The sequence below is a fragment of the Diceros bicornis genome, chromosome 6, assembly GCF_020826845.1.
Source record: "Diceros bicornis minor isolate mBicDic1 chromosome 6, mDicBic1.mat.cur, whole genome shotgun sequence".
NCBI lineage: Eukaryota > Metazoa > Chordata > Mammalia > Perissodactyla > Rhinocerotidae > Diceros > Diceros bicornis.
The window spans coordinates 25641720-25669097 of NC_080745.1; the positions used below are offsets into that span (position 1 = coordinate 25641720).

The 27378-nt window shown below is 67.8% G+C and overlaps 13 non-coding genes across 13 annotated transcripts; all 13 read right to left on the bottom strand.

Annotated features, from left to right (window-relative positions):
* Positions 1–1491: 1491 nt before the first annotated feature.
* Positions 1492–1610, bottom strand: LOC131407693 (5S ribosomal RNA). Its single transcript, XR_009220566.1, has one exon. It is a non-coding gene; the product is annotated as a 5S ribosomal RNA (ribosomal RNA).
* A 1935-nt stretch (positions 1611–3545) lies between these two features.
* On the bottom strand, positions 3546–3664 carry LOC131407725 (5S ribosomal RNA). The gene has a single exon (XR_009220598.1). It is a non-coding gene; the product is annotated as a 5S ribosomal RNA (ribosomal RNA).
* Positions 3665–5576: 1912 nt separating this feature from the next.
* Positions 5577–5695, bottom strand: LOC131407695 (5S ribosomal RNA). Its single transcript, XR_009220568.1, has one exon. It is a non-coding gene; the product is annotated as a 5S ribosomal RNA (ribosomal RNA).
* Positions 5696–7638: 1943 nt separating this feature from the next.
* Positions 7639–7758, bottom strand: LOC131407729 (5S ribosomal RNA). Its single transcript, XR_009220602.1, has one exon. It is a non-coding gene; the product is annotated as a 5S ribosomal RNA (ribosomal RNA).
* Positions 7759–9679: 1921 nt separating this feature from the next.
* Positions 9680–9798, bottom strand: LOC131407702 (5S ribosomal RNA). Its single transcript, XR_009220575.1, has one exon. It is a non-coding gene; the product is annotated as a 5S ribosomal RNA (ribosomal RNA).
* A 1887-nt stretch (positions 9799–11685) lies between these two features.
* Positions 11686–11804, bottom strand: LOC131407703 (5S ribosomal RNA). Its single transcript, XR_009220576.1, has one exon. It is a non-coding gene; the product is annotated as a 5S ribosomal RNA (ribosomal RNA).
* A 1945-nt stretch (positions 11805–13749) lies between these two features.
* On the bottom strand, positions 13750–13868 carry LOC131407696 (5S ribosomal RNA). Its single transcript, XR_009220569.1, has one exon. It is a non-coding gene; the product is annotated as a 5S ribosomal RNA (ribosomal RNA).
* A 1908-nt stretch (positions 13869–15776) lies between these two features.
* LOC131407704 (5S ribosomal RNA) lies at positions 15777–15895 on the bottom strand. Its single transcript, XR_009220577.1, has one exon. It is a non-coding gene; the product is annotated as a 5S ribosomal RNA (ribosomal RNA).
* Positions 15896–17838: 1943 nt separating this feature from the next.
* On the bottom strand, positions 17839–17957 carry LOC131407706 (5S ribosomal RNA). Its single transcript, XR_009220579.1, has one exon. It is a non-coding gene; the product is annotated as a 5S ribosomal RNA (ribosomal RNA).
* Positions 17958–19918: 1961 nt separating this feature from the next.
* LOC131407697 (5S ribosomal RNA) lies at positions 19919–20037 on the bottom strand. Its single transcript, XR_009220570.1, has one exon. It is a non-coding gene; the product is annotated as a 5S ribosomal RNA (ribosomal RNA).
* Positions 20038–21967: 1930 nt separating this feature from the next.
* On the bottom strand, positions 21968–22086 carry LOC131407698 (5S ribosomal RNA). Its single transcript, XR_009220571.1, has one exon. It is a non-coding gene; the product is annotated as a 5S ribosomal RNA (ribosomal RNA).
* Positions 22087–24040: 1954 nt separating this feature from the next.
* Positions 24041–24159, bottom strand: LOC131407699 (5S ribosomal RNA). The gene has a single exon (XR_009220572.1). It is a non-coding gene; the product is annotated as a 5S ribosomal RNA (ribosomal RNA).
* Positions 24160–26124: 1965 nt separating this feature from the next.
* Positions 26125–26243, bottom strand: LOC131407700 (5S ribosomal RNA). Its single transcript, XR_009220573.1, has one exon. It is a non-coding gene; the product is annotated as a 5S ribosomal RNA (ribosomal RNA).
* Positions 26244–27378: the final 1135 nt, after the last annotated feature.

A 27378-nucleotide genomic window follows, 5' to 3' on the forward strand; every position in this document is an offset into this window, starting at 1 on the left:
AGGCGTCGCGGCGTCAGGGCCCCCCGGCCCGCGCTCCTCTGAGCCCCCTCCGGCCCGAGGAGCCTCCCAGCCCGGGGCCTGGCCGCCGCTGCTCCGGGCCGGCCCCGAGGGGCCCCAAACCACCCCGAGCCACCCTGGCGACCAGAGGGCATTGGCGGAACCCCGCCGCCCTCCCTCGGTTCGCGTCGGGGCGGGGGGCGGGGCACCGTTACCCCCACGCCCCCCACCGAGACTGAGACCCCGCCCACGCTCGTCCCCCCCGTGGGGACGCAGGAGAGCTCCTGCGCGAGGGAGCGGAGAGACAGAGCCACTGAGAGGATCCAAGACACCGACCTAGACAGACCCCCACCGGCACAGACACACAGACACAGAGAGCCTCTGCAGAAGAGGCAGCTTGCCCACGGCAGGGTGGTCGTGCTTGAGCTGGGCCTCAGGCAAGGAGGCAGTGGCCCTGGGGCAGGCAATCACTCCTGGGGCCCTAGGACGCGCAGCCTCGGTCTCAGGAGTCCGGTGCCGCTCGGGCAATGTTGTCTCAGGGGACTCTTCCACTACCTCTGACAGACAGGGCCAGGACCAGGGGGAAGAGAGCGAGGCGCCTGAGCGAGGGGACACGGAACATCTCAGCCAGCCAGATTCACGGTATTTTCCTTCGATGTTTTAGAAACCAAAGTGACTGCGAGATATCCACCAGGAGCCAAACGTCAATATTTCAAGTAAAGGCAGGGCCAGGAAGAAAAAGAAAAAGGATGCCGGTCACGTGGGGCCGGAAAGTTATCAAACTGGGGAAGGGGACTTCTTTGAGAAAAACAAACAAACAAAGATAAATAAATGAAAAGTGACACGTCGAGACACAGGGGCGGAAACGAACGTTTATTTTGAGTGAGATCACAAGTGAGAACAACGCACTAACTTGATTGAGACACACCACAAACATCAGAAAATCCAGAAGCCGTGGCGTTTTGGATGAACTGCCTGAAATGCTCCCCTAACCCATTTTCCCCTGTCCTTTTGCAGACGGTCTTCTGAAAACCTTCACCAGGTTCCTGTGGTGCCTCAGCTCCGGAAGAAGTATTTGCTGCTTGTAGCTTTCTGATCCGTTGGCCCCCCCCTCCCCCTACGGGGGAACGGAATCCATTCTCTCCGACGCGACCGCGATGACGCTACCAACTGGTTGGGGCGGCCGAGTGAACTGCTCGGGTCTGTCGGGCCCCTAGCGGCTGGGAAGAGGCCGAGGACACAGGGAGCCCACGAGCGCGGAGTCGGGGTCACGCCGGGCCCCAGTGGGCCCGGGGTCCCGGTGGGGGGGGCCGCGAGGTTGAAGGGCTGGGCTTCGACAGCCTGCCCGCGCCTGGGCGGCTGTCGCGCACACGGGCAGCAGCTGGGCAGCGGTGGGGGTGGGGGCGGGCGCGGAGGCCGGAGGGGCGGCCGGTGTGCCGAGGGAGCCGCGCTGGGGGCGGTGGCAAAAGGAGAGGGAGACGGCGGGAGGCAAAAAGCCTACAGCACCCGGTATTCCCAGGCGGTCTCCCATCCAAGTACTAACCAGGCCCGACCCTGCTTAGCTTCCGAGATCAGACGAGATCGGGCGCGTTCAGGGTGGTATGGCCGTAGACGTCGGGGCCGCCGCCGGGCGCCCCTAAGAAGGCGCGCCGGGCCGCCCCGGCCCCTGTGACGCGGGCCCCCAGGCCCCTGTCAGGCGCGCGCCCAGAGCCCTGTGACGCGCGCCCCCAGAGCTCTGTGACGCGCGCCCCCAGAGCCCTGTGAGGCTCACAAGCCGCCGGCGCCCCCCCCCCCCGCCCCGCCCGCTGCCACCGGCCCGCCACGCTCCACCTGCCCCCGCCGCCGCCGCCGCCGCCGCCGCCTGGCCAGCCAAACCCTGCGGTGCGCTGCCCTGCCGCCCGCCCAGGGCCTGAGAGGCCTCTGGCACCCCGCGGGCGGGGGGCGGGGCGCCAGTCTAGGCGCTCTCCCGCCCCATCCCGGGAGTCTCCAGGCTCGCGCCCGCTCGGCTCGCTCCCGAGGTCGCAGGAGATCGGGCTGCTCCGGGCCCTGCGGCGGGAGGCGTCGCGGCGTCAGGGCCCCCCGGCCCGCGCTCCTCTGAGCCCCCTCCGGCCCGAGGAGCCTCCCAGCCCGGGGCCTGGCCGCCGCTGCTCCGGGCCGGCCCCGAGGGGCCCCAAACCACCCCGAGCCACCCTGGCGACCAGAGGGCATCGGCGGAACCCCGCCGCCCTCCCTCGGTTCGCGTCGGGGCGGGGGGCGGGGCACCGTTACCCCCACGCCCCCCACCGAGACTGAGACCCCGCCCACGCTCGTCCCCCCCGTGGGGACGCAGGAGAGCTCCTGCGCGAGGGAGCGGAGAGACAGAGCCACTGAGAGGATCCAAGACACCGACCTAGACAGACCCCCACCGGCACAGACACACAGACACAGAGAGCCTCTGCAGAAGAGGCAGCTTGCCCACGGCAGGGTGGTCGTGCTTGAGCTGGGCCTCAGGCAAGGAGGCAGTGGCCCTGGGGCAGGCAATCACTCCTGGGGCCCTAGGACGCGCAGCCTCGGTCTCAGGAGTCCGGTGCCGCTCGGGCAATGTTGTCTCAGGGGACTCTTCCACTACCTCTGACAGACAGGGCCAGGACCAGGGGGAAGAGAGCGAGGCGCCTGAGCGAGGGGACACGGAACATCTCAGCCAGCCAGATTCACGGTATTTTCCTTCGATGTTTTAGAAACCAAAGTGACTGCGAGATATCCACCAGGAGCCAAACGTCAATATTTCAAGTAAAGGCAGGGCCAGGAAGAAAAAGAAAAAGGATGCCGGTCACGTGGGGCCGGAAAGTTATCAAACTGGGGAAGGGGACTTCTTTGAGAAAAACAAACAAACAAAGATAAATAAATGAAAAGTGACACGTCGAGACACAGGGGCGGAAACGAACGTTTATTTTGAGTGAGATCACAAGTGAGAACAACGCACTAACTTGATTGAGACACACCACAAACATCAGAAAATCCAGAAGCCGTGGCGTTTTGGATGAACTGCCTGAAATGCTCCCCTAACCCATTTTCCCCTGTCCTTTTGCAGACGGTCTTCTGAAAACCTTCACCAGGTTCCTGTGGTGCCTCAGCTCCGGAAGAAGTATTTGCTGCTTGTAGCTTTCAGATCCGTTGGCCCCCCCCCTCCCCCTACGGGGGAACGGAATCCATTCTCTCCGACGCGACCGCGATGACGCTACCAACTGGTTGGGGCGGCCGAGTGAACTGCTCGGGTCTGTCGGGCCCCTAGCGGCTGGGAAGAGGCCGAGGACACAGGGAGCCCACGAGCGCGGAGTCGGGGTCACGCCGGGCCCCAGTGGGCCCGGGGTCCCGGTGGGGGGGGCCGCGAGGTTGAAGGGCTGGGCTTCGACAGCCTGCCCGCGCCTGGGCGGCTGTCGCGCACACGGGCAGCAGCTGGGCAGCGGTGGGGGTGGGGGCGGGCGCGGAGGCCGGAGGGGCGGCCGGTGTGCTGAGGGAGCCGCGCTGGGGGCGGTGGCAAAAGGAGAGGGAGACGGCGGGAGGCAAAAAGCCTACAGCACCCGGTATTCCCAGGCGGTCTCCCATCCAAGTACTAACCAGGCCCGACCCTGCTTAGCTTCCCAGATCAGACGAGATCGGGCGCGTTCAGGGTGGTATGGCCGTAGACGTCGGGGCCGCCGCCGGGCGCCCCTAAGAAGGCGCGCCGGGCCGCCCCGGCCCCTGTGACGCGGGCCCCCAGGCCCCTGTCAGGCGCGCGCCCAGAGCCCTGTGACGCGCGCCCCCAGAGCCCTGTGAGGCTCACAAGCCGCCGGCGCCCCCCCCCCCCCGCCCCGCCCGCTGCCGCCGGCCCGCCGCGCTCCACCTGCCCCCGCCGCCGCCGCCGCCGCCGCCGCCTGGCCAGCCAAACCCTGCGGTGCGCTGCCCTGCCGCCCGCCCAGGGCCTGAGAGGCCTCTGGCACCCCGCGGGCGGGGGGCGGGGCGCCAGTCTAGGCGCTCTCCCGCCCCATCCCGGGAGTCTCCAGGCTCGCGCCCGCTCGGCTCGCTCCCGAGGTCGCAGGAGATCGGGCTGCTCCGGGCCGTGCGGCGGGAGGCGTCGCGGCGTCAGGGCCCCCCGGCCCGCGCTCCTCTGAGCCCCCTCCGGCCCGAGGAGCCTCCCAGCCCGGGGCCTGGCCGCCGCTGCTCCGGGCCGGCCCCGAGGGGCCCCAAACCACCCCGAGCCACCCTGGCGACCAGAGGGCATCGGCGGAACCCCGCTGCCCTCCCTCGGTTCGCGTCGGGGCGGGGGGCGGGGCACCGTTACCCCCACGCCCCCCACCGAGACTGAGACCCCGCCCACGCTCGTCCCCCCCGTGGGGACGCAGGAGAGCTCCTGCGCGAGGGAGCGGAGAGACAGAGCCACTGAGAGGATCCAAGACACCGACCTAGACAGACCCCCACCGGCACAGACACACAGACACAGAGAGCCTCTGCAGAAGAGGCAGCTTGCCCACGGCAGGGTGGTCGTGCTTGAGCTGGGCCTCAGGCAAGGAGGCAGTGGCCCTGGGGCAGGCAATCACTCCTGGGGCCCTAGGACGCGCAGCCTCGGTCTCAGGAGTCCGGTGCCGCTCGGGCAATGTTGTCTCAGGGGACTCTTCCACTACCTCTGACAGACAGGGCCAGGACCAGGGGGAAGAGAGCGAGGCGCCTGAGCGAGGGGACACGGAACATCTCAGCCAGCCAGATTCACGGTATTTTCCTTCGATGTTTTAGAAACCAAAGTGACTGCGAGATATCCACCAGGAGCCAAACGTCAATATTTCAAGTAAAGGCAGGGCCAGGAAGAAAAAGAAAAAGGATGCCGGTCACGTGGGGCCGGAAAGTTATCAAACTGGGGAAGGGGACTTCTTTGAGAAAAACAAACAAACAAAGATAAATAAATGAAAAGTGACACGTCGAGACACAGGGGCGGAAACGAACGTTTATTTTGAGTGAGATCACAAGTGAGAACAACGCACTAACTTGATTGAGACACACCACAAACATCAGAAAATCCAGAAGCCGTGGCGTTTTGGATGAACTGCCTGAAATGCTCCCCTAACCCATTTTCCCCTGTCCTTTTGCAGACGGTCTTCTGAAAACCTTCACCAGGTTCCTGTGGTGCCTCAGCTCCGGAAGAAGTATTTGATGCTTGTAGCTTTCTGATCCGTTGGCCCCCCCCTCCCCCTACGGGGGAACGGAATCCATTCTCTCCGACGCGACCGCGATGACGCTACCAACTGGTTGGGGCGGCCGAGTGAACTGCTCGGGTCTGTCGGGCCCCTAGCGGCTGGGAAGAGGCCGAGGACACAGGGAGCCCACGAGCGCGGAGTCGGGGTCACGCCGGGCCCCAGTGGGCCCTGGGTCCCGGTGGGGGGGGCCGCGAGGTTGAAGGGCTGGGCTTCGACAGCCTGCCCGCGCCTGGGCGGCTGTCGCGCACACGGGCAGCAGCTGGGCAGCGGTGGGGGTGGGGGCGGGCGCGGAGGCCGGAGGGGCGGCCGGTGTGCCGAGGGAGCCGCGCTGGGGGCGGTGGCAAAAGGAGAGGGAGACGGCGGGAGGCAAAAAGCCTACAGCACCCGGTATTCCCAGGCGGTCTCCCATCCAAGTACTAACCAGGCCCGACCCTGCTTAGCTTCCGAGATCAGACGAGATCGGGCGCGTTCAGGGTGGTATGGCCGTAGACGTCGGGGCCGCCGCCGGGCGCCCCTAAGAAGGCGCGCCGGGCCGCCCCGGCCCCTGTGACGCGGGCCCCCAGGCCCCTGTCAGGCGCGCGCCCAGAGCCCTGTGACGCGCGCCCCCAGAGCTCTGTGACGCGCGCCCCCAGAGCCCTGTGAGGCTCACAAGCCGCCGGCGCCCCGCCCCCCCCCGCCCCGCCCGCTGCCGCCGGCCCGCCGCGCTCCACCTGCCGCCGCCGCCGCCGCCGCCGCCGCCGCCGCCGCCGCCTGGCCAGCCAAACCCTGCGGTGCGCTGCCCTGCCGCCCGCCCAGGGCCTGAGAGGCCTCTGGCACCCCGCGGGCGGGGGGCGGGGCGCCAGTCTAGGCGCTCTCCCGCCCCATCCCGGGAGTCTCCAGGCTCACGCCCGCTCGGCTCGCTCCCGAGGTCGCAGGAGATCGGGCTGCTCCGGGCCGTGCGGCGGGAGGCGTCGCGGCGTCAGGGCCCCCCGGCCCGCGCTCCTCTGAGCCCCCTCCGGCCCGAGGAGCCTCCCAGCCCGGGGCCTGGCCGCCGCTGCTCCGGGCCGGCCCCGAGGGGCCCCAAACCACCCCGAGCCACCCTGGCGACCAGAGGGCATCGGCGGAACCCCGCCGCCCTCCCTCGGTTCGCGTCGGGGCGGGGGGCGGGGCACCGTTACCCCCACGCCCCCCACCGAGACTGAGACCCCGCCCACGCTCGTCCCCCCCGTGGGGACGCAGGAGAGCTCCTGCGCGAGGGAGCGGAGAGACAGAGCCACTGAGAGGATCCAAGACACTGACCTAGACAGACCCCCACCGGCACAGACACACAGACACAGAGAGCCTCTGCAGAAGAGGCAGCTTGCCCACGGCAGGGTGGTCGTGCTTGAGCTGGGCCTCAGGCAAGGAGGCAGTGGCCCTGGGGCAGGCAATCACTCCTGGGGCCCTAGGACGCGCAGCCTCGGTCTCAGGAGTCCGGTGCCGCTCGGGCAATGTTGTCTCAGGGGACTCTTCCACTACCTCTGACAGACAGGGCCAGGACCAGGGGGAAGAGAGCGAGGCGCCTGAGCGAGGGGACACGGAACATCTCAGCCAGCCAGATTCACGGTATTTTCCTTCGATGTTTTAGAAACCAAAGTGACTGCGAGATATCCACCAGGAGCCAAACGTCAATATTTCAAGTAAAGGCAGGGCCAGGAAGAAAAAGAAAAAGGATGCCGGTCACGTGGGGCCGGAAAGTTATCAAACTGGGGAAGGGGACTTCTTTGAGAAAAACAAACAAACAAAGATAAATAAATGAAAAGTGACACGTCGAGACACAGGTGCGGAAACGAACGTTTATTTTGAGTGAGATCACAAGTGAGAACAACGCACTAACTTGATTGAGACACACCACAAACATCAGAAAATCCAGAAGCCGTGGCGTTTTGGATGAACTGCCTGAAATGCTCCCCTAACCCATTTTCCCCTGTCCTTTTGCAGACGGTCTTCTGAAAACCTTCACCAGGTTCCTGTGGTGCCTCAGCTCCGGAAGAAGTATTTGCTGCTTGTAGCTTTCTGATCCGTTGGGCTCCCCCCCCCCACGGGGGAACGGAATCCATTCTCTCCGACGCGACCGCGATGACGCTACCAACTGGTTGGGGCGGCCGAGTGAACTGCTCGGGTCTGTCGGGCCCCTAGCGGCTGGGAAGAGGCCGAGGACACAGGGAGCCCACGAGCGCGGAGTCGGGGTCACGCCGGGCCCCAGTGGGCCCGGGGTCCCGGTGGGGGGGGCCGCGAGGTTGAAGGGCTGGGCTTCGACAGCCTGCCCGCGCCTGGGCGGCTGTCGCGCACATGGGCAGCAGCTGGGCAGCGGTGGGGGTGGGGGCGGGCGCGGAGGCCGGAGGGGCGGCCGGTGTGCCGAGGGAGCCGCGCTGGGGGCGGTGGCAAAAGGAGAGGGAGACGGCGGGAGGCAAAAAGCCTACAGCACCCGGTATTCCCAGGCGGTCTCCCATCCAAGTACTAACCAGGCCCGACCCTGCTATAGCTTCCGAGATCAGACGAGATCGGGCGCGTTCAGGGTGGTATGGCCGTAGACGTCGGGGCCGCCGCCGGGCGCCCCTAAGAAGGCGCGCCGGGCCGCCCCGGCCGCTGTGACGCGGGCCCCCAGGCCCCTGTCAGGCGCGCGCCCAGAGCCCTGTGACGCGCGCCCCCAGAGCCCTGTGAGGCTCACAAGCCGCCGGCGCCCCCTCCCCGCCCCGCCCGCTGCCGCCGGGCCGCCGCGCTCCACCTGCCGCCGCCGCCGCCGCCGCCGCCGCCGCCGCCTGGCCAGCCAAACCCTGCGGTGCGCTGCCCTGCCGCCCGCCCAGGGCCTGAGAGGCCTCTGGCACCCCGCGGGCGGGGGGCGGGGCGCCAGTCTAGGCGCTCTCCCGCCCCATCCCGGGAGTCTCCAGGCTCGCGCCTGATCGGCCCGCTCCCGAGGTCGCAGGAGATCGGGCTGCTCCGGGCCGTGCGGCGGGAGGCGTAGGCGGCGTCAGGGCCCCCCGGCCCGCGCTCCTCTGAGCCCCCTCCGGCCCGAGGAGCCTCCCAGCCCGGGGCCTGGCCGCCGCTGCTCCGGGCCGGCCCCGAGGGGCCCCAAACCACCCCGAGCCACCCTGGCGACCAGAGGGCATCGGCGGAACCCCGCCGCCCTCCCTCGGTTCGCGTCGGGGCGGGGGGCGGGGCACCGTTACCCCCACGCCCCCCACCGAGACTGAGACCCCGCCCACGCTCGTCCCCCCCCCCCCCCCCGTGGGGACGCAGGAGAGCTCCTGCGCGAGGGAGCAGAGAGACAGAGCCACCGAGAGGATCCAAGACACCGACCTAGACAGACCCCCACCGGCACAGACACACAGACACAGAGAGCCTCTGCAGAAGAGGCAGCTTGCCCACGGCAGGGTGGTCGTGCTTGAGCTGGGCCTCAGGCAAGGAGGCAGTGGCCCTGGGGCAGGCAATCACTCCTGGGGCCCTAGGACGCGCAGCCTCGGTCTCAGGAGTCCGGTGCCGCTCGGGCAATGTTGTCTCAGGGGACTCTTCCACTACCTCTGACAGACAGGGCCAGGACCAGGGGGAAGAGAGCGAGGCGCCTGAGCGAGGGGACACGGAACATCTCAGCCAGCCAGATTCACGGTATTTTCCTTCGATGTTTTAGAAACCAAAGTGACTGCGAGATATCCACCAGGAGCCAAACGTCAATATTTCAAGTAAAGGCAGGGCCAGGAAGAAAAAGAAAAAGGATGCCGGTCACGTGGGGCCGGAAAGTTATCAAACTGGGGAAGGGGACTTCTTTGAGAAAAACAAACAAACAAAGATAAATAAATGAAAAGTGACACGTCGAGACACAGGGGCGGAAACGAACGTTTATTTTGAGTGAGATCACAAGTGAGAACAACGCACTAACTTGATTGAGACACACCACAAACATCAGAAAATCCAGAAGCCGTGGCGTTTTGGATGAACTGCCTGAAATGCTCCCCTAACCCATTTTCCCCTGTCCTTTTGCAGACGGTCTTCTGAAAACCTTCACCAGGTTCCTGTGGTGCCTCAGCTCCGGAAGAAGTATTTGCTGCTTGTAGCTTTCTGATCCGTTGGGCTCCCCCCCCCCCACGGGGGAACGGAATCCATTCTCTCCCACGAGACCGCGATGACGCTACCAACTGGTTGGGGCGGCCGAGTGAACTGCTCGGGTCTGTCGGGCCCCTAGCGGCTGGGAAGAGGCCGAGGACACAGGGAGCCCACGAGCGCGGAGTCGGGGTCACGCCGGGCCCCAGTGGGCCCTGGGTCCCGGTGGGGGGGGCCGCGAGGTTGAAGGGCTGGGCTTCGACAGCCTGCCCGCGCCTGGGCGGCTGTCGCGCACACGGGCAGCAGCTGGACAGCGGTGGGGGTGGGGGCGGGCGCGGAGGCCGGAGGGGCGGCCGGTGTGCCGAGGGAGCCGCGCTGGGGGCGGTGGCAAAAGGAGAGGGAGACGGCGGGAGGCAAAAAGCCTACAGCACCCGGTATTCCCAGGCGGTCTCCCATCCAAGTACTAACCAGGCCCGACCCTGCTTACCTTCCGAGATCAGACGAGATCGGGCGCGTTCAGGGTGGTATGGCCGTAGACGTCGGGGCCGCCGCCGGGCGCCCCTAAGAAGGCGCGCCGGGCCGCCCCGGCCGCTGTGACGCGGGCCCCGAGCTCTGTGACGCGCGCCCCCAGAGCCCTGTGAGGCTCACAAGCCGCCGGCGCCCCCCCCCCTGCCCCGCCCGCTGCCGCCGGCCCGCCGCGCTCCACCTGCCGCCGCCGCCGCCGCCGCCGCCTGGCCAGCCAAACCCTGCGGTGCGCTGCCCTGCCGCCCGCCCAGGGCCTGAGAGGCCTCTGGCACCCCGCGGGCGGGGGGCGGGGCGCCAGTCTAGGCGCTCTCCCGCCCCATCCCGGGAGTCTCCAGGCTCGCGCCCGCTCGGCTCGCTCCCGAGGGCGCAGGAGATCGGGCTGCTCCGGGCCGTGCGGCGGGAGGCGTCGCGGCGTCAGGGCCCCACGGCCCGCGCTCCTCTGAGCCCCCTACGACCCGAGGAGCCTCCCAGCCCGGGGCCTGGCCGCCGCTGCTCCGGGCCGGCCCCGAGGGGCCCCAAACCACCCCGAGCCACCCTGGCGACCAGAGGGCATCGGCGGAACCCCGCCGCCCTCCCTCGGTTCGCGTCGGTGCGGGGGGCGGGGCACCGTTACCCCCACGCCCCCCACCGAGACTGAGACCCCGCCCACGCTCGTCCCCCCCCCCCCCCCGTGGGGACGCAGGAGAGCTCCTGCGCGAGGGAGCAGAGAGACAGAGCCACCGAGAGGATCCAAGACACCGACCTAGACAGACCCCCACCGGCACAGACACACAGACACAGAGAGCCTCTGCAGAAGAGGCAGCTTGCCCACGGCAGGGTGGTCGTGCTTGAGCTGGGCCTCAGGCAAGGAGGCAGTGGCCCTGGGGCAGGCAATCACTCCTGGGGCCCTAGGACGCGCAGCCTCGGTCTCAGGAGTCCGGTGCCGCTCGGGCAATGTTGTCTCAGGGGACTCTTCCACTACCTCTGACAGACAGGGCCAGGACCAGGGGGAAGAGAGCGAGGCGCCTGAGCGAGGGGACACGGAACATCTCAGCCAGCCAGATTCACGGTATTTTCCTTCGATGTTTTAGAAACCAAAGTGACTGCAAGATATCCACCAGGAGCCAAACGTCAATATTTCAAGTAAAGGCAGGGCCAGGAAGAAAAAGAAAAAGGATGCCGGTCACGTGGGGCCGGAAAGTTATCAAACTGGGGAAGGGGACTTCTTTGAGAAAAACAAACAAACAAAGATAAATAAATGAAAAGTGACACGTCGAGACACAGGGGCGGAAACGAACGTTTATTTTGAGTGAGATCACAAGTGAGAACAACGCACTAACTTGATTGAGACACACCACAAACATCAGAAAATCCAGAAGCCGTGGCGTTTTGGATGAACTGCCTGAAATGCTCCCCTAACCCATTTTCCCCTGTCCTTTTGCAGACGGTCTTCTGAAAACCTTCACCAGGTTCCTGTGGTGCCTCAGCTCCGGAAGAAGTATTTGCTGCTTGTAGCTTTCTGATCCGTTGGGCTCCCCCCCCCCCACGGGGGAACGGAATCCATTCTCTCCCACGAGACCGCGATGACGCTACCAACTGGTTGGGGCGGCCGAGTGAACTGCTCGGGTCTGTCGGGCCCCTAGCGGCTGGGAAGAGGCCGAGGACACAGGGAGCCCACGAGCGCGGAGTCGGGGTCACGCCGGGCCCCAGTGGGCCCTGGGTCCCGGTGGGGGGGGGCCGCGAGGTTGAAGGGCTGGGCTTCGACAGCCTGCCCGCGCCTGGGCGGCTGTCGCGCACACGGGCAGCAGCTGGGCAGCGGTGGGGGTGGGGGCGGGCGCGGAGGCCGGAGGGGCGGCCGTTGTGCCGAGGGAGCCGCGCTGGGGGCGGTGGCAAAAGGAGAGGGAGACGGCGGGAGGCAAAAAGCCTACAGCACCCGGTATTCCCAGGCGGTCTCCCGTCCAAGTACTAACCAGGCCCGACCCTGCTTAGCTTCCGAGATCAGACGAGATCGGGCGCGTTCAGGGTGGTATGGCCGTAGACGTCGGGGCCGCCGCCGGGCGCCCCTAAGAAGGCGCGCCGGGCCGCCCCGGCCGCTGTGACGCGGGCCCCCAGGCCCCTGTCAGGCGCGCGCCCAGAGCCCTGTGACGCGCGCCCCCAGAGCTCTGTGACGCGCGCCCCCAGAGCCCTGTGAGGCTCACAAGCCGCCGGCGCCCCCCCCCCGCCCCGCCCGCTGCCGCCGGCCCGCCGCGCTCCACCTGCCGCCGCCGCCGCCGCCGCCGCCGCCGCCGCCGTCTGGCCAGCCAAACCCTGCGGTGCGCTGCCCTGCCGCCCGCCCAGGGCCTGAGAGGCCTCTGGCACCCCGCGGGCGGGGGGCGGGGCGCCAGTCTAGGCGCTCTCCCCGCCCCATCCCGGGAGTCTCCAGGCTCGCGCCCGCTCGGCTCGCTCCCGAGGGCGCAGGAGATCGGGCTGCTCCGGGCCGTGCGGCGGGAGGCGTCGCGGCGTCAGGGCCCCCCGGCCCGCGCTCCTCTGAGCCCCCTCCGGCCCGAGGAGCCTCCCAGCCCGGGGCCTGGCCGCCGCTGCTCCGGGCCGGCCCCGAGGGGCCCCAAACCACCCCGAGCCACCCTGGCGACCAGAGGGCATGGGCGGAACCCCGCCGCCCTCCCTCGGTTCGCGTCGGGGCGGGGGGGGGGGCACCGTTACCCCCCACGCCCCCCACCGAGACTGAGACCCCGCCCACGCTCGTCCCCCCCCCCCCCGTGGGGACGCAGGAGAGCTCCTGCGCGAGGGAGCAGAGAGACAGAGCCACCGAGAGGATCCAAGACACCGACCTATACAGACCCCCACCGGCACAGACACACAGACACAGAGAGCCTCTGCAGAAGAGGCAGCTTGCCCACGGCAGGGTGGTCGTGCTTGAGCTGGGCCTCAGGCAAGGAGGCAGTGGCCCTGGGGCAGGCAATCACTCCTGGGGCCCTAGGACGCGCAGCCTCGGTCTCAGGAGTCCGGTGCCGCTCGGGCAATGTTGTCTCAGGGGACTCTTCCACTACCTCTGACAGACAGGGCCAGGACCAGGGGGAAGAGAGCGAGGCGCCTGAGCGAGGGGACACGGAACATCTCAGCCAGCCAGATTCACGGTATTTTCCTTCGATGTTTTAGAAACCAAAGTGACTGCAAGATATCCACCAGGAGCCAAACGTCAATATTTCAAGTAAAGGCAGGGCCAGGAAGAAAAAGAAAAAGGATGCCGGTCACGTGGGGCCGGAAAGTTATCAAACTGGGGAAGGGGACTTCTTTGAGAAAAACAAACAAACAAAGATAAATAAATGAAAAGTGACACGTCGAGACACAGGGGCGGAAACGAACGTTTATTTTGAGTGAGATCACAAGTGAGAACAACGCACTAACTTGATTGAGACACACCACAAACATCAGAAAATCCAGAAGCCGTGGCGTTTTGGATGAACTGCCTGAAATGCTCCCCTAACCCATTTTCCCCTGTCCTTTTGCAGACGGTCTTCTGAAAACCTTCACCAGGTTCCTGTGGTGCCTCAGCTCCGGAAGAAGTATTTGCTGCTTGTAGCTTTCTGATCCGTTGGGCTCCCCCCCCCCCACGGGGGAACGGAATCCATTCTCTCCCACGAGACCGCGATGACGCTACCAACTGGTTGGGGCGGCCGAGTGAACTGCTCGGGTCTGTCGGGCCCCTAGCGGCTGGGAAGAGGCCGAGGACACAGGGAGCCCACGAGCGCGGAGTCGGGGTCACGCCGGGCCCCAGTGGGCCCTGGGTCCCGGTGGGGGGGGCCGCGAGGTTGAAGGGCTGGGCTTCGACAGCCTGCCCGCGCCTGGGCGGCTGTCGCGCACACGGGCAGCAGCTGGACAGCGGTGGGGGTGGGGGCGGGCGCGGAGGCCGGAGGGGCGGCCGGTGTGCCGAGGGAGCCGCGCTGGGGGCGGTGGCAAAAGGAGAGGGAGACGGCGGGAGGCAAAAAGCCTACAGCACCCGGTATTCCCAGGCGGTCTCCCATCCAAGTACTAACCAGGCCCGACCCTGCTTAGCTTCCGAGATCAGACGAGATCGGGCGCGTTCAGGGTGGTATGGCCGTAGACGTCGGGGCCGCCGCCGGGCGCCCCTAAGAAGGCGCGCCGGGCCGCCCCGGCCGCTGTGACGCGGGCCCCGAGCCCTGTGACGCGCGCCCCCAGAGCTCTGTGACGCGCGCCCCCAGAGCCCTGTGAGGCTCACAAGCCGCCGGCGCCCCCCCCCCCTGCCCCGCCCGCTGCCGCCGGCCCGCCGCGCTCCACCTGCCGCCGCCGCCGCCGCCGCCGCCTGGCCAGCCAAACCCTGCGGTGCGCTGCCCTGCCGCCCGCCCAGGGCCTGAGAGGCCTCTGGCACCCCGCGGGCGGGGGGCGGGGCGCCAGTCTAGGCGCTCTCCCGCCCCATCCCGGGAGTCTCCAGGCTCGCGCCCGCTCGGCTCGCTCCCGAGGGCGCAGGAGATCGGGCTGCTCCGGGCCGTGCGGCGGGAGGCGTCGCGGCGTCAGGGCCCCACGGCCCGCGCTCCTCTGAGCCCCCTACGACCCGAGGAGCCTCCCAGCCCGGGGCCTGGCCGCCGCTGCTCCGGGCCGGCCCCGAGGGGCCCCAAACCACCCCGAGCCACCCTGGCGACCAGAGGGCATCGGCGGAACCCCGCCGCCCTCCCTCGGTTCGCGTCGGTGCGGGGGGCGGGGCACCGTTACCCCCACGCCCCCCACCGAGACTGAGACCCCGCCCACGCTCGTCCCCCCCCCCCCCGTGGGGACGCAGGAGAGCTCCTGCGCGAGGGAGCAGAGAGACAGAGCCACCGAGAGGATCCAAGACACCGACCTAGACAGACCCCCACCGGCACAGACACACAGACACAGAGAGCCTCTGCAGAAGAGGCAGCTTGCCCACGGCAGGGTGGTCGTGCTTGAGCTGGGCCTCAGGCAAGGAGGCAGTGGCCCTGGGGCAGGCAATCACTCCTGGGGCCCTAGGACGCGCAGCCTCGGTCTCAGGAGTCCGGTGCCGCTCGGGCAATGTTGTCTCAGGGGACTCTTCCACTACCTCTGACAGACAGGGCCAGGACCAGGGGGAAGAGAGCGAGGCGCCTGAGCGAGGGGACACGGAACATCTCAGCCAGCCAGATTCACGGTATTTTCCTTCGATGTTTTAGAAACCAAAGTGACTGCAAGATATCCACCAGGAGCCAAACGTCAATATTTCAAGTAAAGGCAGGGCCAGGAAGAAAAAGAAAAAGGATGCCGGTCACGTGGGGCCGGAAAGTTATCAAACTGGGGAAGGGGACTTCTTTGAGAAAAACAAACAAACAAAGATAAATAAATGAAAAGTGACACGTCGAGACACAGGGGCGGAAACGAACGTTTATTTTGAGTGAGATCACAAGTGAGAACAACGCACTAACTTGATTGAGACACACCACAAACATCAGAAAATCCAGAAGCCGTGGCGTTTTGGATGAACTGCCTGAAATGCTCCCCTAACCCATTTTCCCCTGTCCTTTTGCAGACGGTCTTCTGAAAACCTTCACCAGGTTCCTGTGGTGCCTCAGCTCCGGAAGAAGTATTTGCTGCTTGTAGCTTTCTGATCCGTTGGGCTCCCCCCCCCCCACGGGGGAACGGAATCCATTCTCTCCCACGAGACCGCGATGACGCTACCAACTGGTTGGGGCGGCCGAGTGAACTGCTCGGGTCTGTCGGGCCCCTAGCGGCTGGGAAGAGGCCGAGGACACAGGGAGCCCACGAGCGCGGAGTCGGGGTCACGCCGGGCCCCAGTGGGCCCTGGGTCCCGGTGGGGGGGGCCGCGAGGTTGAAGGGCTGGGCTTCGACAGCCTGCCCGCGCCTGGGCGGCTGTCGCGCACACGGGCAGCAGCTGGGCAGCGGTGGGGGTGGGGGCGGGCGCGGAGGCCGGAGGGGCGGCCGGTGTGCCGAGGGAGCCGCGCTGGGGGCGGTGGCAAAAGGAGAGGGAGACGGCGGGAGGCAAAAAGCCTACAGCACCCGGTATTCCCAGGCGGTCTCCCGTCCAAGTACTAACCAGGCCCGACCCTGCTTAGCTTCCGAGATCAGACGAGATCGGGCGCGTTCAGGGTGGTATGGCCGTAGACGTCGGGGCCGCCGCCGGGCGCCCCTAAGAAGGCGCGCCGGGCCGCCCCGGCCGCTGTGACGCGGGCCCCCAGGCCCCTGTCAGGCGCGCGCCCAGAGCCCTGTGACGCGCGCCCCCAGAGCTCTGTGACGCGCGCCCCCAGAGCCCTGTGAGGCTCACAAGCCGCCGGCGCCCCCCCCCCCCGCCCCGCCCGCTGCCGCCGGCCCGCCGCGCTCCACCTGCCGCCGCCGCCGCCGCCGCCGCCGCCGCCGCCGTCTGGCCAGCCAAACCCTGCGGTGCGCTGCCCTGCCGCCCGCCCAGGGCCTGAGAGGCCTCTGGCACCCCGCGGGCGGGGGGCGGGGCGCCAGTCTAGGCGCTCTCCCGCCCCATCCCGGGAGTCTCCAGGCTCGCGCCCGCTCGGCTCGCTCCCGAGGGCGCAGGAGATCGGGCTGCTCCGGGCCGTGCGGCGGGAGGCGTCGCGGCGTCAGGGCCCCCCGGCCCGCGCTCCTCTGAGCCCCCTCCGGCCCGAGGAGCCTCCCAGCCCGGGGCCTGGCCGCCGCTGCTCCGGGCCGGCCCCGAGGGGCCCCAAACCACCCCGAGCCACCCTGGCGACCAGAGGGCATCGGCGGAACCCCGCCGCCCTCCCTCGGTTCGCGTCGGGGCGGGGGGCGGGGCACCGTTACCCCCACGCCCCCCACCGAGACTGAGACCCCGCCCACGCTCGTCCCCCCCCCCTCGTGGGGACGCAGGAGAGCTCCTGCGCGAGGGAGCAGAGAGACAGAGCCACCGAGAGGATCCAAGACACCGACCTAGACAGACCCCCACCGGCACAGACACACAGACACAGAGAGCCTCTGCAGAAGAGGCAGCTTGCCCACGGCAGGGTGGTCGTGCTTGAGCTGGGCCTCAGGCAAGGAGGCAGTGGCCCTGGGGCAGGCAATCACTCCTGGGGCCCTAGGACGCGCAGCCTCGGTCTCAGGAGTCCGGTGCCGCTCGGGCAATGTTGTCTCAGGGGACTCTTCCACTACCTCTGACAGACAGGGCCAGGACCAGGGGGAAGAGAGCGAGGCGCCTGAGCGAGGGGACACGGAACATCTCAGCCAGCCAGATTCACGGTATTTTCCTTCGATGTTTTAGAAACCAAAGTGACTGCAAGATATCCACCAGGAGCCAAACGTCAATATTTCAAGTAAAGGCAGGGCCAGGAAGAAAAAGAAAAAGGATGCCGGTCACGTGGGGCCGGAAAGTTATCAAACTGGGGAAGGGGACTTCTTTGAGAAAAACAAACAAACAAAGATAAATAAATGAAAAGTGACACGTCGAGACACAGGGGCGGAAACGAACGTTTATTTTGAGTGAGATCACAAGTGAGAACAACGCACTAACTTGATTGAGACACACCACAAACATCAGAAAATCCAGAAGCCGCGGCGTTTTGGATGAACTGCCTGAAATGCTCCCCTAACCCATTTTCCCCTGTCCTTTTGCAGACGGTCTTCTGAAAACCTTCACCAGGTTCCTGTGGTGCCTCAGCTCCGGAAGAAGTATTTGCTGCTTGTAGCTTTCTGATCCGTTGGGCTCCCCCCCCCCACGGGGGAACGGAATCCATTCTCTCCCACGAGACCGCGATGACGCTACCAACTGGTTGGGGCGGCCGAGTGAACTGCTCGGGTCTGTCGGGCCCCTAGCGGCTGGGAAGAGGCCGAGGACACAGGGAGCCCACGAGCGCGGAGTCGGGGTCACGCCGGGCCCCAGTGGGCCCTGGGTCCCGGTGGGGGGGGCCGCGAGGTTGAAGGGCTGGGCTTCGACAGCCTGCCCGCGCCTGGGCGGCTGTCGCGCACACGGGCAGCAGCTGGGCAGCGGTGGGGGTGGGGGCGGGCGCGGAGGCCGGAGGGGCGGCCGGTGTGCCGAGGGAGCCGCGCTGGGGGCGGTGGCAAAAGGAGAGGGAGACGGCGGGAGGCAAAAAGCCTACAGCACCCGGTATTCCCAGGCGGTCTCCCGTCCAAGTACTAACCAGGCCCGACCCTGCTTAGCTTCCGAGATCAGACGAGATCGGGCGCGTTCAGGGTGGTATGGCCGTAGACGTCGGGGCCGCCGCCGGGCGCCCCTAAGAAGGCGCGCCGGGCCGCCCCGGCCGCTGTGACGCGGGCCCCCAGGCCCCTGTCAGGCGCGCGCCCAGAGCCCTGTGACGCGCGCCCCCAGAGCTCTGTGACGCGCGCCCCCAGAGCCCTGTGAGGCTCACAAGCCGCCGGCGCCCCCCCCCCCCCCCCCGCCCCGCCAGCTGCCGCAGGCCCGCCGCGCTCCACCTGCCGCCGCCGCCGCCGCCGCCGCCGCCGCCGCCGCCGCCGCCGCCTGGCCAGCCAAACCCTGCGGTGCGCTGCCCTGCCGCCCGCCCAGGGCCTGAGAGGCCTCTGGCACCCCGCGGGCGGGGGGCGGGGCGCCAGTCTAGGCGCTCTCCCGCCCCATCCCGGGAGTCTCCAGGCTCGCGCCTGCTCGGCCTGCTCCCGAGGTCGCAGGAGATCGGGCTGCTCCGGGCCGTGCGGCGGGAGGCGTAGGCGGCATCAGGGCCCCCCGGCCCGCGCTCCTCTGAGCCCCCTCCGGCCCGAGGAGCCTCCCAGCCCGGGGCCTGGCCGCCGCTGCTCCGGGCCGGCCCCGAGGGGCCCCAAACCACCCCGAGCCACCCTGGCGACCAGAGGGCATCGGCGGAACCCCGCCGCCCTCCCTCGGTTCGCGTCGGGGCGGGGGGCGGGGCACCGTTACCCCCACGCCCCCCACCGAGACTGAGACCCCGCCCACGCTCGTCCCCCCCCCCCCCGTGGGGACGCAGGAGAGCTCCTGCGCGAGGGAGCAGAGAGACAGAGCCACCGAGAGGATCCAAGACACCGACCTAGACAGACCCCCACCGGCACAGACACACAGACACAGAGAGCCTCTGCAGAAGAGGCAGCTTGCCCACGGCAGGGTGGTCGTGCTTGAGCTGGGCCTCAGGCAAGGAGGCAGTGGCCCTGGGGCAGGCAATCACTCCTGGGGCCCTAGGACGCGCAGCCTCGGTCTCAGGAGTCCGGTGCCGCTCGGGCAATGTTGTCTCAGGGGACTCTTCCACTACCTCTGACAGACAGGGCCAGGACCAGGGGGAAGAGAGCGAGGCGCCTGAGCGAGGGGACACGGAACATCTCAGCCAGCCAGATTCACGGTATTTTCCTTCGATGTTTTAGAAACCAAAGTGACTGCGAGATATCCACCAGGAGCCAAACGTCAATATTTCAAGTAAAGGCAGGGCCAGGAAGAAAAAGAAAAAGGATGCCGGTCACGTGGGGCCGGAAAGTTATCAAACTGGGGAAGGGGACTTCTTTGAGAAAAACAAACAAACAAAGATAAATAAATGAAAAGTGACACGTCGAGACACAGGGGCGGAAACGAACGTTTATTTGGAGTGAGATCACAAGTGAGAACAACGCACTAACTTGATTGAGACACACCACAAACATCAGAAAATCCAGAAGCCGTGGCGTTTTGGATGAACTGCCTGAAATGCTCCCCTAACCCATTTTCCCCTGTCCTTTTGCAGACGGTCTTCTGAAAACCTTCACCAGGTTCCTGTGGTGCCTCAGCTCCGGAAGAAGTATTTGCTGCTTGTAGCTTTCTGATCCGTTGGGCTCCCCCCCCCCCACGGGGGAACGGAATCCATTCTCTCCCACGAGACCGCGATGACGCTACCAACTGGTTGGGGCGGCCGAGTGAACTGCTCGGGTCTGTCGGGCCCCTAGCGGCTGGGAAGAGGCCGAGGACACAGGGAGCCCACGAGCGCGGAGTCGGGGTCACGCCGGGCCCCAGTGGGCCCTGGGTCCCGGTGGGGGGGGGCCGCGAGGTTGAAGGGCTGGGCTTCGACAGCCTGCCCGCGCCTGGGCGGCTGTCGCGCACACGGGCAGCAGCTGGGCAGCGGTGGGGGTGGGGGCGGGCGCGGAGGCCGGAGGGGCGGCCGGTGTGCCGAGGGAGCCGCGCTGGGGGCGGTGGCAAAAGGAGAGGGAGACGGCGGGAGGCAAAAAGCCTACAGCACCCGGTATTCCCAGGCGGTCTCCCATCCAAGTACTAACCAGGCCCGACCCTGCTTAGCTTCCGAGATCAGACGAGATCGGGCGCGTTCAGGGTGGTATGGCCGTAGACGTCGGGGCCGCCGCCGGGCGCCCCTAAGAAGGCGCGCCGGGCCGCCCCGGCCGCTGTGACGCGGGCCCCCAGGCCCCTGTCAGGCGCGCGCCCAGAGCCCTGTGACGCGCGCCCCCAGAGCTCTGTGACGCGCGCCCCCAGAGCCCTGTGAGGCTCACAAGCCGCCGGCGCCCCCCCCCCTGCCCCGCCCGCTGCCGCCGGCCCGCCGCGCTCCACCTGCCGCCGCCGCCGCCGCCGCCGCCTGGCCAGCCAAACCCTGCGGTGCGCTGCCCTGCCGCCCGCCCAGGGCCTGAGAGGCCTCTGGCACCCCGCGGGCGGGGGGCGGGGCGCCAGTCTAGGCGCTCTCCCGCCCCATCCCGGGAGTCTCCAGGCTCGCGCCCGCTCGGCTCGCTCCCGAGGGCGCAGGAGATCGGGCTGCTCCGGGCCGTGCGGCGGGAGGCGTCGCGGCGTCAGGGCCCCCCGGCCCGCGCTCCTCTGAGCCCCCTCCGGCCCGAGGAGCCTCCCAGCCCGGGGCCTGGCCGCCGCTGCTCCGGGCCGGCCCCGAGGGGCCCCAAACCACCCCGAGCCACCCTGGCGACCAGAGGGCATCGGCGGAACCCCGCCGCCCTCCCTCGGTTCGCGTCGGGGCGGGGGGCGGGGCACCGTTACCCCCACGCCCCCCACCGAGACTGAGACCCCGCCCACGCTCGTCCCCCCCCCCCCGTGGGGACGCAGGAGAGCTCCTGCGCGAGGGAGCAGAGAGACAGAGCCACCGAGAGGATCCAAGACACCGACCTAGACAGACCCCCACCGGCACAGACACACAGACACAGAGAGCCTCTGCAGAAGAGGCAGCTTGCCCACGGCAGGGTGGTCGTGCTTGAGCTGGGCCTCAGGCAAGGAGGCAGTGGCCCTGGGGCAGGCAATCACTCCTGGGGCCCTAGGACGCGCAGCCTCGGTCTCAGGAGTCCGGTGCCGCTCGGGCAATGTTGTCTCAGGGGACTCTTCCACTACCTCTGACAGACAGGGCCAGGACCAGGGGGAAGAGAGCGAGGCGCCTGAGCGAGGGGACACGGAACATCTCAGCCAGCCAGATTCACGCTATTTTCCTTCGATGTTTTAGAAACCAAAGTGACTGCAAGATATCCACCAGGAGCCAAACGTCAATATTTCAAGTAAAGGCAGGGCCAGGAAGAAAAAGAAAAAGGATGCCGGTCACGTGGGGCCGGAAAGTTATCAAACTGGGGAAGGGGACTTCTTTGAGAAAAACAAACAAACAAAGATAAATAAATGAAAAGTGACACGTCGAGACACAGGGGCGGAAACGAACGTTTATTTTGAGTGAGATCACAAGTGAGAACAACGCACTAACTTGATTGAGACACACCACAAACATCAGAAAATCCAGAAGCCGTGGCGTTTTGGATGAACTGCCTGAAATGCTCCCCTAACCCATTTTCCCCTGTCCTTTTGCAGACGGTCTTCTGAAAACCTTCACCAGGTTCCTGTGGTGCCTCAGCTCCGGAAGAAGTATTTGCTGCTTGTAGCTTTCTGATCCGTTGGGCTCCCCCCCCCCACGGGGGAACGGAATCCATTCTCTCCCACGAGACCGCGATGACGCTACCAACTGGTTGGGGCGGCCGAGTGAACTGCTCGGGTCTGTCGGGCCCCTAGCGGCTGGGAAGAGGCCGAGGACACAGGGAGCCCACGAGCGCGGAGTCGGGGTCACGCCGGGCCCCAGTGGGCCCTGGGTCCCGGTGGGGGGGGCCGCGAGGTTGAAGGGCTGGGCTTCGACAGCCTGCCCGCGCCTGGGCGGCTGTCGCGCACACGGGCAGCAGCTGGGCAGCGGTGGGGGTGGGGGCGGGCGCGGAGGCCGGAGGGGCGGCCGGTGTGCCGAGGGAGCCGCGCTGGGGGCGGTGGCAAAAGGAGAGGGAGACGGCGGGAGGCAAAAAGCCTACAGCACCCGGTATTCCCAGGCGGTCTCCCATCCAAGTACTAACCAGGCCCGACCCTGCTTAGCTTCCGAGATCAGACGAGATCGGGCGCGTTCAGGGTGGTATGGCCGTAGACGTCGGGGCCGCCGCCGGGCGCCCCTAAGAAGGCGCGCCGGGCCGCCCCGGCCGCTGTGACGCGGGCCCCCAGGCCCCTGTCAGGCGCGCGCCCAGAGCCCTGTGACGCGCGCCCCCAGAGCTCTGTGACGCGCGCCCCCAGAGCCCTGTGAGGCTCACAAGCCGCCGGCGCCCCCCCCCCCCCGCCCCGCCAGCTGCCGCAGGCCCGCCGCGCTCCACCTGCCGCCGCCGCCGCCGCCGCCGCCGCCGCCGCCGCCGCCGCCTGGCCAGCCAAACCCTGCGGTGCGCTGCCCTGCCGCCCGCCCAGGGCCTGAGAGGCCTCTGGCACCCCGCGGGCGGGGGGCGGGGCGCCAGTCTAGGCGCTCTCCCGCCCCATCCCGGGAGTCTCCAGCCTCGCGCCTGCTCGGCCCGCTCCCGAGGTCGCAGGAGATCGGGCTGCTCCGGGCCGTGCGGCGGGAGGCGTAGGCGGCCTCAGGGCCCCCCGGCCCGCGCTCCTCTGAGCCCCCTCCGGCCCGAGGAGCCTCCCAGCCCGGGGCCTGGCCGCCGCTGCTCCGGGCCGGCCCCGAGGGGCCCCAAACCACCCCGAGCCACCCTGGCGACCAGAGGGCATCGGCGGAACCCCGCCGCCCTCCCTCGGTTCGCGTCGGGGCGGGGGGCGGGGCACCGTTACCCCCACGCCCCCCACCGAGACTGAGACCCCGCCCACGCTCGTCCCCCCCCCCCCCGTGGGGACGCAGGAGAGCTCCTGCGCGAGGGAGCAGAGAGACAGAGCCACCGAGAGGATCCAAGACACCGACCTAGACAGACCCCCACCGGCACAGACACACAGACACAGAGAGCCTCTGCAGAAGAGGCAGCTTGCCCACGGCAGGGTGGTCGTGCTTGAGCTGGGCCTCAGGCAAGGAGGCAGTGGCCCTGGGGCAGGCAATCACTCCTGGGGCCCTAGGACGCGCAGCCTCGGTCTCAGGAGTCCGGTGCCGCTCGGGCAATGTTGTCTCAGGGGACTCTTCCACTACCTCTGACAGACAGGGCCAGGACCAGGGGGAAGAGAGCGAGGCGCCTGAGCGAGGGGACACGGAACATCTCAGCCAGCCAGATTCACGGTATTTTCCTTCGATGTTTTAGAAACCAAAGTGACTGCGAGATATCCACCAGGAGCCAAACGTCAATATTTCAAGTAAAGGCAGGGCCAGGAAGAAAAAGAAAAAGGATGCCGGTCACGTGGGGCCGGAAAGTTATCAAACTGGGGAAGGGGACTTCTTTGAGAAAAACAAACAAACAAAGATAAATAAATGAAAAGTGACACGTCGAGACACAGGGGCGGAAACGAACGTTTATTTGGAGTGAGATCACAAGTGAGAACAACGCACTAACTTGATTGAGACACACCACAAACATCAGAAAATCCAGAAGCCGTGGCGTTTTGGATGAACTGCCTGAAATGCTCCCCTAACCCATTTTCCCCTGTCCTTTTGCAGACGGTCTTCTGAAAACCTTCACCAGGTTCCTGTGGTGCCTCAGCTCCGGAAGAAGTATTTGCTGCTTGTAGCTTTCTGATCCGTTGGGCTCCCCCCCCCCCCACGGGGGAACGGAATCCATTCTCTCCCACGAGACCGCGATGACGCTACCAACTGGTTGGGGCGGCCGAGTGAACTGCTCGGGTCTGTCGGGCCCCTAGCGGCTGGGAAGAGGCCGAGGACACAGGGAGCCCACGAGCGCGGAGTCGGGGTCACGCCGGGCCCCAGTGGGCCCTGGGTCCCGGTGGGGGGGGCCGCGAGGTTGAAGGGCTGGGCTTCGACAGCCTGCCCGCGCCTGGGCGGCTGTCGCGCACACGGGCAGCAGCTGGGCAGCGGTGGGGGTGGGGGCGGGCGCGGAGGCCGGAGGGGCGGCCGGTGTGCCGAGGGAGCCGCGCTGGGGGCGGTGGCAAAAGGAGAGGGAGACGGCGGGAGGCAAAAAGCCTACAGCACCCGGTATTCCCAGGCGGTCTCCCATCCAAGTACTAACCAGGCCCGACCCTGCTTAGCTTCCGAGATCAGACGAGATCGGGCGCGTTCAGGGTGGTATGGCCGTAGACGTCGGGGCCGCCGCCGGGCGCCCCTAAGAAGGCGCGCCGGGCCGCCCCGGCCGCTGTGACGCGGGCCCCCAGGCCCCTGTCAGGCGCGCGCCCAGAGCCCTGTGACGCGCGCCCCCAGAGCTCTGTGACGCGCGCCCCCAGAGCCCTGTGAGGCTCACAAGCCGCCGGCGCCCCCCCCCCCCGCCCCGCCCGCTGCCGCCGGCCCGCCGCGCTCCACCTGCCGCCGCCGCCGCCGCCGCCGCCGCCGCCGCCGCCGCCGCCGCCGCCGCCTGGCCAGCCAAACCCTGCGGTGCGCTGCCCTGCCGCCCGCCCAGGGCCTGAGAGGCCTCTGGCACCCCGCGGGCGGGGGGCGGGGCGCCAGTCTAGGCGCTCTCCCGCCCCATCCCGGGAGTCTCCAGGCTCGCGCCCGCTCGGCTCGCTCCCGAGGGCGCAGGAGATCGGGCTGCTCCGGGCCATGCGGCGGGAGGCGTCGCGGCGTCAGGGCCCCCCGGCCCGCGCTCCTCTGAGCCCCCTCCGGCCCGAGGAGCCTCCCAGCCCGGGGCCTGGCCGCCGCTGCTCCGGGCCGGCCCCGAGGGGCCCCAAACCACCCCGAGCCACCCTGGCGACCAGAGGGCATCGGCGGAACCCCGCCGCCCTCCCTCGGTTCGCGTCGGGGCGGGGGGCGGGGCACCGTTACCCCCACGCCCCCCACCGAGACTGAGACCCCGCCCACGCTCGTCCCCCCCCCCCCCCCCCGTGGGGACGCAGGAGAGCTCCTGCGCGAGGGAGCAGAGAGACAGAGCCACCGAGAGGATCCAAGACACCGACCTAGACAGACCCCCACCGGCACAGACACAAAGACACAGAGAGCCTCTGCAGAAGAGGCAGCTTGCCCACGGCAGGGTGGTCGTGCTTGAGCTGGGCCTCAGGCAAGGAGGCAGTGGCCCTGGGGCAGGCAATCACTCCTGGGGCCCTAGGACGCGCAGCCTCGGTCTCAGGAGTCCGGTGCCGCTCGGGCAATGTTGTCTCAGGGGACTCTTCCACTACCTCTGACAGACAGGGCCAGGACCAGGGGGAAGAGAGCGAGGCGCCTGAGCGAGGGGACACGGAACATCTCAGCCAGCCAGATTCACGGTATTTTCCTTCGATGTTTTAGAAACCAAAGTGACTGCAAGATATCCACCAGGAGCCAAACGTCAATATTTCAAGTAAAGGCAGGGCCAGGAAGAAAAAGAAAAAGGATGCCGGTCACGTGGGGCCGGAAAGTTATCAAACTGGGGAAGGGGACTTCTTTGAGAAAAACAAACAAACAAAGATAAATAAATGAAAAGTGACACGTCGAGACACAGGGGCGGAAACGAACGTTTATTTTGAGTGAGATCACAAGTGAGAACAACGCACTAACTTGATTGAGACACACCACAAACATCAGAAAATCCAGAAGCCGTGGCGTTTTGGATGAACTGCCTGAAATGCTCCCCTAACCCATTTTCCCCTGTCCTTTTGCAGACGGTCTTCTGAAAACCTTCACCAGGTTCCTGTGGTGCCTCAGCTCCGGAAGAAGTATTTGCTGCTTGTAGCTTTCTGATCCGTTGGGCTCCCCCCCCCCCCACGGGGGAACGGAATCCATTCTCTCCCACGAGACCGCGATGACGCTACCAACTGGTTGGGGCGGCCGAGTGAACTGCTCGGGTCTGTCGGGCCCCTAGCGGCTGGGAAGAGGCCGAGGACACAGGGAGCCCACGAGCGCGGAGTCGGGGTCACGCCGGGCCCCAGTGGGCCCTGGGTCCCGGTGGGGGGGGCCGCGAGGTTGAAGGGCTGGGCTTCGACAGCCTGCCCGCGCCTGGGCGGCTGTCGCGCACACGGGCAGCAGCTGGGCAGCGGTGGGGGTGGGGGCGGGCGCGGAGGCCGGAGGGGCGGCCGGTGTGCCGAGGGAGCCGCGCTGGGGGCGGTGGCAAAAGGAGAGGGAGACGGCGGGAGGCAAAAAGCCTACAGCACCCGGTATTCCCAGGCGGTCTCCCATCCAAGTACTAACCAGGCCCGACCCTGCTTAGCTTCCGAGATCAGACGAGATCGGGCGCGTTCAGGGTGGTATGGCCGTAGACGTCGGGGCCGCCGCCGGGCGCCCCTAAGAAGGCGCGCCGGGCCGCCCCGGCCGCTGTGACGCGGGCCCCCAGGCCCCTGTCAGGCGCGCGCCCAGAGCCCTGTGACGCGCGCCCCCAGAGCTCTGTGACGCGCGCCCCCAGAGCCCTGTGAGGCTCACAAGCCGCCGGCGCCCCCCCCCCTGCCCCGCCCGCTGCCGCCGGCCCGCCGCGCTCCACCTGCCGCCGCCGCCGCCGCCGCCGCCTGGCCAGCCAAACCCTGCGGTGCGCTGCCCTGCCGCCCGCCCAGGGCCTGAGAGGCCTCTGGCACCCCGCGGGCGGGGGGCGGGGCGCCAGTCTAGGCGCTCTCCCGCCCCATCCCGGGAGTCTCCAGGCTCGCGCCCGCTCGGCTCGCTCCCGAGGGCGCAGGAGATCGGGCTGCTCCGGGCCGTGCGGCGGGAGGCGTCGCGGCGTCAGGGCCCCCCGGCCCGCGCTCCTCTGAGCCCCCTCCGGCCCGAGGAGCCTCCCAGCCCGGGGCCTGGCCGCCGCTGCTCCGGGCCGGCCCCGAGGGGCCCCAAACCACCCCGAGCCACCCTGGCGACCAGAGGGCATCGGCGGAACCCCGCCGCCCTCCCTCGGTTCGCGTCGGGGCGGGGGGCGGGGCACCGTTACCCCCACGCCCCCCACCGAGACTGAGACCCCGCCCACGCTCGTCCCCCCCCCCCCCCGTGGGGACGCAGGAGAGCTCCTGCGCGAGGGAGCGGAGAGACAGAGCCACTGAGAGGATCCAAGACACCGACCTAGACAGACCCCCACCGGCACAGACACACAGACACAGAGAGCCTCTGCAGAAGAGGCAGCTTGCCCACGGCAGGGTGGTCGTGCTTGAGCTGGGCCTCAGGCAAAGAGGCAGTGGCCCTGGGGCAGGCCGTCACTCCTGGGGCCCTAGGTCGCACAGCCTTGGTCTTCGGAGTCTGGCCCCCCTCCTACTCCTCCCTTAGCATCCGCGCGTTTAGCATCCACTCAGAGGCACCTGAGCTCTGTGTGAGTGATTCTTTATGTATTCCTGTCTTTAGGTCTGTGTGTCCCCGTATGTTTCTCTTTGTCTCTTTTCTCCATCTTGTGGCGGTACCCCAGACAGTCATCCTCACTGTGTGTT